Source organism: Pleurodeles waltl, chromosome 12 (assembly GCF_031143425.1).
Source record: "Pleurodeles waltl isolate 20211129_DDA chromosome 12, aPleWal1.hap1.20221129, whole genome shotgun sequence".
NCBI lineage: Eukaryota > Metazoa > Chordata > Amphibia > Caudata > Salamandridae > Pleurodeles > Pleurodeles waltl.
In genome coordinates this window covers 148,315,045-148,327,436 of record NC_090451.1, presented here as the reverse complement: position 1 = coordinate 148,327,436, position 12,392 = coordinate 148,315,045, and the positions used below count along the sequence as shown (strand labels likewise).

At 51.7% G+C, this 12,392-nt stretch overlaps 1 protein-coding gene across 1 annotated transcript in view; it reads right to left on the bottom strand.

Annotated features, from left to right (window-relative positions):
- LOC138267408 (acetylcholinesterase-like) overlaps positions 1-10,425 on the bottom strand; it is a 144,459-nt gene extending 134,034 nt beyond the window's left edge. Inside the window, exon 1 of the mRNA XM_069216323.1 lies at positions 10,222-10,425. The gene's annotated coding sequence lies outside the window, so the exon portion shown is untranslated. The remainder of the gene's footprint in view (positions 1-10,221) is intronic.
- Between the last annotated feature and the right edge of the window lie 1,967 nt (positions 10,426-12,392).

The window sequence follows — 12,392 nt, the reverse complement described above, 5'->3', positions numbered from 1 at the left end:
GCACTAATATCGCCTCTCAAATAGAATAAATAGTTGCCACCATGAAGCCTCTAAATATTCCATCAGTTAAAGCCCTAAACTGACTCCTATGCACCCTAGATCTAACCAATTCCACACATTTACATTGTGTGTGGTTAGCAGGTGTCCTATCAGAAGGCGCGTCTTCTGTCACTGTCTGCCTCTCCCTTGGCTCCACAGTACTCAAGGACCCTACCTTCTCTTTCAGCCAGAGGTACCTCAAGGTCTGCGTCATCTGCTCATGAAAGGTTGTTTTTTGACAAACATTAAGGAAAGTGTGCTTGTAAAATTAAAACACCGGTTTGGAAGCATCGTTCCCGTTAGATCGTGCCCATTTCGACCACTGCTGTGACGTGGAAAGACGTCTCACTGCATGGACATCTCATAGTCTTTGAGGTGAGGGAAAGGCTCATTCCACAGCCATGTTAGACGCAGTGAGGCAAACAGAGGACAGGGTGCAAGCAGCTTTGGTATTCGGTACCCTGACCTTCAATAGCGCTGGCAGTGAGCTTCTGAGCAAAATTTCAGGCCCAGCACTTATTCTTTTCTTTTGTGGGATAAAGCAAATTCTCTGACTGAAGGAGGAGATTAAGGTACTTAGAAACGCAGTGAGAATAATGGAGAGAGAAAGATGTAGAAAGGAGAAGAAGAAGGAGCATAATACATTGAGAGAAGCAAGAGACAACGGGGAAGAGGGTAAACGAGAAGGGTGTGAACGCGTGATGGAAGGAGAGAAGGAGTATGAGGGGTGGCAAAGAAGGGAGACTGCAGACACAAAAGGGATCAAAAGAGGGATCAAAACAATGATTTGGAGAAAGAGAGGTAGAGAGTAGTTAGAGAGAGAAAGTCCTTAGAGCTGGGTGGTAAAGGAAAATGTTCTGGTGCGCAGCATTACTTGTTCAAGGACAAGCAACAGTTGGTCCAGACCTCGCTCAGTGACATGAGTGTGGATGTAACTGAACCACAACTTTCACCTCATCGTCAAGAAACACATTGCCAATAAAACGAGAAGACCTGGTACCAGTTATCTCTACTAAAGACCGTGAAACCATCCATCCCAGGAGGTGACTTCAGAACCACTATTTATGCCTCTGTCCTCTTGCATCTGTTCAGTAGCAATAACTTGTACCACGGTCACCCAGACTCCTCACTGGTCCTCCAAAGGACACAGTATATGGCACAGTACACCTTGCCAATGCCCGAAGAAATATGACACCTTCACCATTATCCTGATGGAACTCCGCTGGCTCCCACTTCCGGCCCGCACCGTTTCCAATACCAGCTACATCATCTACCAACATCAACCTGCATGTCTAGTTGACAAGCTCACCTTCTCTGGTGGTTCTCGGATCCCCCAGCCAGGACACCATCTAAATAGAGAACAAGAAGTGCAAAAAAACAAAAAAGGGAACGGCTACAGTGGTGTCCATGATGCCAACCCTCTGTGAGGTGGGACCAGCCGGTTTACAATCTCCTTCTGTCTTTCAGTCATGATCGCCGGTGTCACCCCTTTTCGGGGCAGCTTAGTGCCACTGCCGACACTTTTGCCTTGCCGCTCTTCATTGCCAGCTCTTCATCCCTGACCCTGCGTGTCTCTTTTCCACCCTCATCCCACCATACCCCGTTCCTTGCCTTTCCATCACACCCCTTCGCGGTCATTGGCTGCCCTGTGTTTCTATGTTCTTCCATTCCGGAACCCACCTTTGACCTGTGCGCTCTTGTCTCCGGGAGGAAGCCTTGCTGTCCGTCCTCTCTTTCTAACGGCGAAGGCCCTAGCCCCTGCTCCGAGGCGCGCCATCTTGTGGCCAGTCTAGAACCCCACGGAAATCTGGGCACGAACTACCTATAACAACTGCGCACGTCACCTGCGTGGCGTAACTAAAATAACTGGTCAAATATAATGTTTTATTTTTACAGTAGTGCAGAATGCGTTAGTTTAAACAGTGGAGAGAGGCTGTTGCAGAGGCAGCCCTTTCCAATGTATACACACTTTCTGTTGTACACATGCTCGCTCTCCCTTCTGCACAAACTGGCTCTTGCGCACTTTAAACAAGTGTCTCCAGAAGCTGCACCTTTATTTGTACACAACTGACCTTACACAACAACGGCCTTTCTCATCACCGAATGAGGCGACCCATTAAATACAGGCTTGTGCGCCCTCCGTTAATTGTAAATTAATTTATATAATGGTTACTACCTCTGGAGAGGCATTGAAGCGCTTTTTCGGCGAGCAGAGCGCTACTCCGAAACCCAAGAAACAGGCTGTTTTTTTTTCTTTTACATGCTCTTCCATGTATAGATGCAGGGTGTCTCGTGTACACAGAGTGAACCTGTTTATAAGTCGTTTCATATGTACACAAGGCTGTCTTTGGTGTAATGACTGTCCCTACCTCGTCCGGGCAGCTGGTGTCTGCCCCTATGCTTGACCATGCACCCCTGTTCTCAGACTGTGACAAGGCCCTTGTAGTGGACACGAAGCTGCGGATCCCAGGAAGGACCCGGTTAACAATAAGCAAACGAACAGGCCAATAAATATTGATATTTTATGGTGTTCTTACAGCCTCTTGACGCGGACGGCTGGCTCTTTGTTACTCCTCTGAGTGCACCCCAACAATTGTGGGTTTCGTTGGTGCGGGAGAGAGGGGAGTCTTACAAAAGACCGGTGTGTGGAGAAGGGCGGCAGGTGAACAGTGAGCGTCAATCTAGACTTGTGGTGACATCACCCTTGTGCACAGGCTGTCTCTTGTACACAGCCAGACCATGACCGTGGTGTTGCTGGTCGGTGACGCAACCGACCATCCGACACCTCTTCTGTAACGGGGGAGTACCCAGGCGTGTTCAGCCTGGATAAGTCCCCTCTGTATTGTGACCCTCATGGTTTCCCCGCGGCCTCCAGCCTGGGGGTATAAAATAAACAAGGACGTGGTTTGGGGTCAGAGGAGTTAGAGGAACCCGCTGAAACACTGCTGCGGACCCTGAGGCCCAAAGACCATGCTGCTTCCATAACTACCAACGACCGGTGTCGGCTCAATTATTTCAGCAAGCGCCGCTTCGCATCACTGTCGGACGGCCGTCAGCCGTCCGACATTACATTGGCGACGAGCGGAACGGCTCCACGCCAAGAGGATTGCCCCGCAGCGGCCGCAAGTCACGCGGTGCTCGTGTGGCGGAGGCAATCCCTCTTCCAGATACGAAACAAAAAAAAACTTCAAAGGCGGTGGCCGCCTCTCACGCGGTGCTCGTGCCGCTTTTGAAGGCAAAGAAGTGCTGCAACCTGCTGGTCCACTATCTGGGGCACCTCAACGTTGAGAAAAAATAGAAAATCCTACGCTGGGTAAAACTTGGAACTCCTGGAACCACAGGACCCCAGCTACATGGCCAGCACCCACCCTTGCAGCCGACGCCCGCTACTCACAGAGAGGTCGTCCCACCACAACAGGGAACAGGGAGTACATTAATGACCCTGCACCAGTACCCATGATATAAGACCCGTCAACACCGCCCCACAGCATGGCCAATACCTCTGAGACGTACCAGTCTATCCAGCCACCATGTCTGCCATAGCCCCGGTTGAGCCATTCATTGTAGAGGGGGCCCCGTCTGCTCAAGCCCCCAGATGGAAGGAATGGGTGGAAAGAGTACTCTTTTTCTTCGAAGCCACCAAGGTGGCGAATGACCAGAAGCGCGCCATGCTCATCCACATAGGAGGGAGAGACATATATAAAATATCAAAAAATCTGGTGGAGGACGCCCCAAAAATACACACGACGCTAATAGCTGCATTGAACAGACACTTTGAGCCCATGGTAAACATCGACTACGAGAGATTTATATTTAGGCAGGCCAGACAAAATATAGAAGAATCACTGGACGCATTCCATATGAGGCTGAGGGAATTAGCCAGCACCTGCAGGTTCAATGATGAAACAGAAGAAGTACGAGGACAACTCATTCAGGGGTGTGCCTCCTTAAAACTCAGAGAGCGCATCCTAGAAGAATCCGGAAAGTCTCTACCAGATATCCTGCAGTTAGGACGCACGAAAGAGCTGTCACGGGCCCGCGCATCTCACATGGAGACGGCCCTGCAGCGACCCATAAAAGAAGAGACGGCCAACACGGTCACGGTACCCACTAGCAAACCCAGACAACGACCGAACAGGACTCAAGCTAGGCAATGCGGATATTGCGGGGGAGTCCCACACAAATCATCGGAGTGCCCAGCGAGAGGCAGAGTATGCTCCAACTGTGGGAAGATAAACCACTTCGCAAAAGTCTGCAGATCCAAAAGAACCAAAACTGGAAATGCATCAGGAAAACACCGCGTCAAGCAAATCAGAGCATGGGAGTGACATGGACAAGGACGAGGCCACGGTACACGTAGTCCACTCCCTATTCATGGTCAAAAACGCACACCCTCGTCAAGCAACACTGCCAAGGTGTCAGATCCAAATGGGTACGCACGAGACAATGACAGTGGTGGACACAGGAGCATCCATCAACCTCCTAGCAGCAGAGGAGCACTGCAGGATGGTGCCAGTCCCAACGCTAACCAAGGCAAAGGTGAAGGTGTACGTGTATGGGCAGAACACTCAGCTAGCCCTGAAGGGCATGTTCCGAACAACCCTAACTCATGGATCACGATCCACTCCAGCGAAGGTATGCGTAACCGAAGATGGACGAGGGATGCTACTGGGCTGCAAAGCAGCCAAAGAACTAGCAATAGTCACTTTTGCTTTCAACATCCACCAAGAGTCCGTAACGGACCTGCTAGCAAAGTATGATGGAATATTTGAAGGGATAGGCTGCCTCCGAGACCGCGAGATCAAACTCCACATTGACAAGACAGTACAACCAGTTGCCCTCCGGCACCGGAGAGTCACATTTCACCTCCGGCCCCAAGTGGAAAAGAACTAGACCACCTCGAAAAGGCAGGTATTATCGAACGGGTCTCCGAACCCACACCGTGGGTCTCACCCATCGTGGTAGCACGTAAACCGAAACAACCAGGGGAGGTCCGCATATGTGTGGACATGCGGCTCCCCAATGCAGCCATCAAACGAGAGAGACATCTGACTCCCACAATTGACGACATCTTGGGAGAGCTTAGTGAATCTCTGTGGTTTTCAAAGTTAGACCTCCGGTCCGGATATCACCAGTTGGTGCTAGCGGAAGACTCGCAATACATCACAACCTTCTCCACACGTCGGACTAAGGAGGTACAAGCGGTTAAACTTTGGGATATCGAGTGCCGCAGAGGTGTTCCAAAACGTCATCTAAGAACTGCTAGCCGACCTGCCCGGAACCATTAATGTCAGCAATGACATCCTCGTCCACGCACCCACTATTGCAGAACACCACTCTCGCCTCCAAAGTGTCCTACAGCGCATCCAGGATCCGGGACTCACCCTGCACCGGCGGAAGTGCGAGTTCCTCAAGGACAAGATACAATTCTTCAGCTACACATTCTCAGCAGGTGGCATTGCCCCAGATCCAGCCAAAGTGGACGATATCAAAAGTGCACCCCCACCCACCAGCACCACTGATGTACGAAGCTTCCTCGGAATGGTCAACTACTGCGGCTGCTTCATCAAGGACTTGTCCAACCTCACCCAACCGCTCCGGAGGTTAACAAAGGCCCCCGAGCCATGGAAGTGGGAATCCGAGGAACAAGCGGCCTTTGAAGCCATAAAAGAGGCTCTGTCCAGCGAGACCATTCTGAAATATTTCGACCCAAAGAAGAGCACAAAGATTGCTGTCGACGCCGGACCGAAGGGGTTAGGCGCCGTGCTACTACAAGAACAAGCAGAGGGGATGTGGTCCCCAGTTGCCTACGCGAGCCGGTCACTCACGGACACTGAGCAGAGATACTCTTAGATAGAAAAGGAAGCCATTGCAGTACACTGGGGATGCAAGCACTATCACATCTACATCTATGGACGCCCGTTCACTGTGACCACCGACCACAAGCCTTTACTCCCTCTTTTCAACGGCACCGCCTCAAAGCCTCCACCGAGAATCAAGAAATGGATTTTGCAATTGCAGGACTATCACTGCCAACTGGAGTACCGTCCGGGGTCCGAGAACCCTGCAGATTACTTGTCAAGACATCCACGGGCGGCTTCGGATACAGAGGTCGATGAGGCTCGGGAGACCGAAGAGTATGTCCGGTACGTCACGGATCGGTCCAGACCGATGCCCATGTCAAAGGACGAAATTGTGCAAGCTACCCGTGAGGATGAGTGTTTACAAAAGGTCCTGGTGGCGTTGAGGTACAACCACTGGCACATTTTAAAGAAACAACTGCCACTGTTGACCTCAGAGTCTCAGCACATCATCAGGAGTCTATACCATGTCAGAGATGAGCTCACAACGGATTCGGAGGGGTGTCTTCTGAGAGGGAATCGGCTGGTTCTCCCATCCTCCCTTACCACCCGAGTCGTGGAGCTGGCGCACAATGGTCACCAAGGGATGGTCAAGATAAAGGGGCACCTGCGATCGAAAGTATGGTTTCTCCTCATGGACGAACAAGTTGAGGACCTAGTGAGATCGTGCGTGTGGTGTCAAGTCACTGGAGAGCCCAGCAAGCTGACTCCGGTCGAGACTGAGCCCTCCCCAGAAGGGCCTTGGAAGTCTGCCAGCCTTGATTTCGGGTGTCTACCGGATGGCCGCCACACCATGGTTCTGATCGACGATTTCTCCAAGTACCCCGAAGAGGAAATCATCCCGACCCTCACGGCGGACATGGTAATATCCGGGTTGGAGAAAGTCATGGCCACTCATGGGTTGATATCCGAAATAACAACTGACAATGGGCCACCATTCCAAACCGAGAGTTAGCGGAATACCTGAAAGTCACTGGCACTCGTCATCGACAGATCACGCCCCGGTGGCCTCAAGCCAACGGTGAGGTCGAGAGGTTCATGCATACGCTGAACAAGGTAATTTGCATTGCTGTTGCAGGAGGTCAGGCAGTTGACTATGCCATTTTCTCGTTCCTACGCAATTATCGCCAGACGCCCCACTCCACTACGAACAGGGTACCTAGTCACATTGCATTTGGGAGGGCATCCATGGATACCATTCCCCATCACTCCTCGTGGACCCCTCTAGCCCTGAGTCAGGACCAAGCTCAAGCGAAGCGACGTACAGTCAATCAACGAGCCAGCCAGAGCAGGCGTGCTACCCTGTCTGACCTCACCGTGGGAGATCAAGTGCTGCTGAAGCATGCATTGCCCGGGACAACTACCCCTTGGAAGATTGTTCGCCGAACAGGGTCTGCTGTTGTCGCTCAGCGTGGGGCCGAGACTGTCACCCGGAACATTTAATTTGTCAAGAGGTTCTACCAGCCAGGCGATAGTCGTGCAGGAGAACTTGGTGGCAATGAAGATGACAACTCATTTTCCCTATTGGTTGAGGATAACAACCCTAGCTTGTCATCCATGAATCGACAAGGAGCGACGTCAGCCCAAGTGCCAGTTGAAGTGCTGAGTGTGTTGTCAAGCCCGGGCTCCACTCTGAGCCGATCCGGAGTCACCAAATACAATTTGCGTGCCAAACCCTGCCCTTCCACGCATTTGCGTGATCACCTTTGTGTTGTGTGAAGTTTATTGATACACTGTGTATTTGTTTTGTTGTTTATAAATTTTTGAAGGAATGTGGTGTCTCTGGTCGGTGACGCAACCGACCATCCAACACCTCTTCTGTAACGGGGGAGTACCCATGCGTGTTCAGTCTTGATAACTCCCCTCTGTATTGTGACCCTCCTGGTTTCCCCCGCGGCCTCCGGCCCGGGGGTATAAAATAAACGAGGGCGTGGTCTGGGGTCAGAGGACGCGGCACAGCGGCGTTAGAGGAACCCGCTGAAACACTGCTACGGACCCTGAGGCCCAAAGACCACGCGGCCTCCATAACTACCAACGACCGGTGTCGGCTCAATTATTTCAGCAAGAGCAGCTTCACATCACTGTCGGACGCCGTCAGCCATCCGACATTACACACGACCACGGACTGTCCATTCTACCAAAGCTGTCCCTCTGAGGCAGGCTGCCCCGGGTAAACTGGCCACTTGCTAAGAGGTTGCGCTTTTGCACAGACTGTTGCGTGCGCACAGGAGGCGCTTGGGATGCGAGGGCAACTGTATATAGACTGCCCGATGTCCACAAGCTTCCCCGTGAACACAGACCGACCTATGAACACAAGCTATCGCTGAGATGGATGGTGTCCCTTGTGGGAAGACCGCGCCAAGTATACTATATGGGATAGATTCGAAAATAAATACATAAATCACATGGTCAACACCCTTCTGCCCTCACCTTACATGACGTATGTACGCAAGTGCTTCGGTGCCCCATGCAGTCATAGTAAGTGCTATATGTATCTTACAGCCCTGCCAAGTTTCCTAGGTCCTTGCGTGATGTGCTACTCTAGTCCAAGATTTTTCTTGGAATTCTGGGACTTGTAGTCTTGGTAATCCCATTATAAAACATGACTCAAAGTCCCAGAATTCAAATGAAATAACCTGGACTGGAGCAGCACATCACTCATGGAACTGGGAAACATGGCAGCTGCTATGTGTATATGTAAATGATGCAATAAAATACACAAGCTGTCCTGTGGGCAGACATAGGTTGTCCTTGTGCAAGAGTCTTGCACGCAGCTTGTCCCATGCACACAGGCTGCTCTTGCACCAAGGCAATCCCTTTTACACAGGCCGTATCTTGTACTCAGACTGTCCTCCCCATCAACCCCCCTGCTCATACTGCGCTCAGGCGCGTGCTGGTTACAGGAGAGCTGCACACCACCCCTCAGAAGGGCTCCGCCCCAACTCATACCCAAAGCAAGCAAACAGACCAAAGAGCGAATGATATATTCTAAAGCAACATCACAAATACACAGCGATTGAAGGGTGAACATTTGAGCAGGAGCCCCCCCAACTCTCACCCTCCGCGCCCCAGGCTATAAACTGCCCTTCGTGGGATCGCCTCAGCCTAGGAAGGTCGTCGCGCAATCTGCAGCCCATGTTATGCCACATCATGCTCGCATCTCCCACAAGGTACACTTGGGATGCTTTCTGCACCCCTAAAGTGCTCCGGTGTACTCCCTCAATCTATAAAATGCCACGCACGCTTCATTTCTCCCCAAAATGTAATTGCGCTCTTGTTTTACCCGCATCATGTGCACAGACTCTCCCAAGTGGCAGGTTCAGCATCTTATGGGTGACTCGCCCACTGCTTCTGCACGCACACAGGGGCGTGGCAGGGTGCCACGGGAGTAACGCAAGGAGAGAATTGACGCCTCAGCCCATGGCCTCATAGTGCAGAACCGTCACTGCACTGACTACGCTACCGAGGGCTACGCCTCTGCACTCACCATCGGCAACCCACCCAATATGTGTACCAGGCCACCCATAGAGTGCACCCGCAGAGTGCCACCCACATTCCCAGTGCTCCCAACTGCATTGCCCCTTTATACCCTCTTCCTCATTCCCCCAACCAGTGCCCCCCTGCTTAGTGCCCCCTGAGGTACTCACAGTCTTCCGCCCTACTGTACCCTAGAGTGCCTACAGCACGTGCAGCCAAGGTCCCTCCGATGCAGTGTTCCCTGCATCCAATGTATTGCCCTCTCTGGCCCCTGCAGTGCCCGAGGTGCCCCCTACTTGCCCCGTCCTCACTTAGCACCCAGCATTGCCACCTGCAGTGCCCCTTACCTCCAGCACCTCGGCTGCCCCAGTGTGCATTAACTGGCGCCTCCCGTGCAGGGCAGCTCCCTCCCGCTCCATGCAGTGTAATCGTGCCCTCTGCAATGCCCCTCCAGTGACAAATATAGCAACCATGCAGTGCACCGTCTGCCTACACTAGCCCCGTTTACCCGGGGGACAGCAGGCAGTGCCCCTAACTCTCAGCAGTACATTGCAATCAGTACCCCCACTCCCTGCAGCGCGCCCGTCAATGTGCCAATCCCCACTCTTGCCAGAGGCCGCCCGTCCCTCGTGGGACTACCCCAGCGGTTCCTTTAGCAGTGGTAATTTCTGTGGTTCCCCTGGCAGTGTTGCCCTCTCCCCGACTTTGCAGTGACCCTACCTCGGTCTGAAGCTATGCAGAGTCCTGCAGCTCCCAGTGAGGCACCGAGAGCAGTGCCACATACACCCCACGCGGCGCCCCACCCCCTGCCAGCCACCTGCAGTGCGCAGTGCCCGCGGCTCACCTGGCAGTGCTGCCCCTCACGCCGCTGACAGCTCCTCCAGTGCCTCTGGGTCTGTCTCCTGCTTCCTCAGCTGCTGCCGCTGCTCAGGGCTCTCCTCCCCGCCCCCTCCCCACTCGGCCCCGCAGATCTCGCGAGCGCCCTCCCTGCAGCGCTCACCCCGTTAAGAAGCACGGGGCGGGGTGGATTGGTACAGGGAGAACTGCACAATCCGAGTCGCCCGAGGTGGACGAGGGGGATGGAGATAGGAGAAAGGGAGAGACTTGGGAAGGCGGGGCACGAGAGGGAGGAGGGGGCAGAGACAGGAGGAGGACTGGAGAGACACGATGGAGACGGGGGAGACATGATGGAGACGAGAGACTTGATGGAGACGGGAGAGGCAGGAGGCGTGAGGCATAGACCTCGTGGTTAGGAGGTACAGGAGGATTCGGAGAGTGTCGTGGAGGGGAAGGGGGAATAATTGAGAGACCCTGGCAGGTGGGCTGGAGAGGGCGGAGACGACAGGAGTGCAGAGGGAGAGCTAGAAAGGCATGGGCACCTGGAGATGTAGGAAGCGACGTAGAGACGGGAAATTAGGGAGACCGTGACAGACAGGGAGGTGAGGGGAGGGAGACTCACAGCGGGTGGGAAGGCTGAAGGAGAACAGGAGAGACAGGGTATGGTAAGAGAGAGAGAGAGGAAGATGAGTAGAGAGGGGTTGAGAAACAGGAGGCAGGGTAGTGGAGACCGAGTTAGGCCAAGGGAATAGCTGACAGGGAGGGGCAGGGGGACCAAGAAGGGATAGCCCAGAAGAGATGGAGAGACAGGACTCGAGGGAGGGAGATGTGCTGGTGAGGGCCCTACAGGGGTGAGGCATGACTTGACACGAAACAGCGGGGCTGCCATTCCAAACACATTCTGTCTGCAACATTTTCGTTTTCAGCGTGTAATTATTAATTGTGAGGAATTCCAAGATGGCTGAGAGGTACACCGTATGGCATTCTGGACTCTCGAAATACACCTTGGCCCAATATATGCTTAGGCCGGCCTTTTCGTTGGGACCAGCATATCTGCATGGCACTCTACATGTCATTCGTTTTGTAGAAGAAAACCCAGGCCCTGGTTTAGAGTTTGTCAGAGAGGGTGCTCGGTTGCAGCAGGGACAGAACTCTCCAAACTGAGGTCCCGTCGGCCTCATTTGGAGTCGGGTGGCACTTCAGTATGTCATTGACAGATACCACTCTATCTCTGCTGCTGACATACACCTACGACGGCCTGACGTGGTAAGGGTAGCCAGATCTGGCCATTTTCAAATCCTGTTTATGGTCCAACACACTCATCAGCTGCTAATACCTGTATTGTTTCTCACGAGTACTTATTTATAGGGTGTTTTGCACACTCAGACGAGGGTTGGGCCAACAACTCCCTAAATAATCCTTATTTTTTTCCCCAACGATGAGAGTGTATATACCCCCCAGTAGGTACTGTTCTCTCAGATATGTTATTAACAAAATAATTAAATAATTTGGAGCCAAAGAAAAGTATTGACATTCCAAAAAAGTTTCAGGTTTACACATTTATTCAAATAACAAAACACATGATTTTTCTATTATATTGTGCCTTTATGATGCCTACAGTAGATTACCCAAGGTTATCACATACGAATTTAATCACAGAAGTTAAGTTCTTAGTGATTTAATACATCGTGATATATTTTGCCAGAGTCATGAGATTAGTTGGTGATTGATTTCAAAGTATCCGATCATCCAAGGATATCATATATGGATTAAATGATAGATAAGGTTCTTAGTCCTTTAGTCTATTTGACCGCCCACCTGATTTAGACTGATCGTCATCGCCATGTAAAACCTGGCAAAAAAGGGCAGTGAACACTTTAAAATGAACCCTATGCAACATGGGAGACAACTCCCATGGTGAGGGGGTTCATTCGTTTAAAAATATATATATATATATTTTAAAACAAAATCCTACTTTGGGATTTTCTTTTTGAAAATATAAAAACAGATTAAAAGTTTGATGGATGGTCTTCTTGAATTAGCTGTATGCCAGACTTTTAACATATTGACAGGAACCTTGATAACAGTGGTTCCTGTCAATGTAAAAGATATCCAGTGGACTTCTAGATTTCAAGGATGGGTAATCTGTCAGGGTGATGGAGTATTTAGCTCCGTATT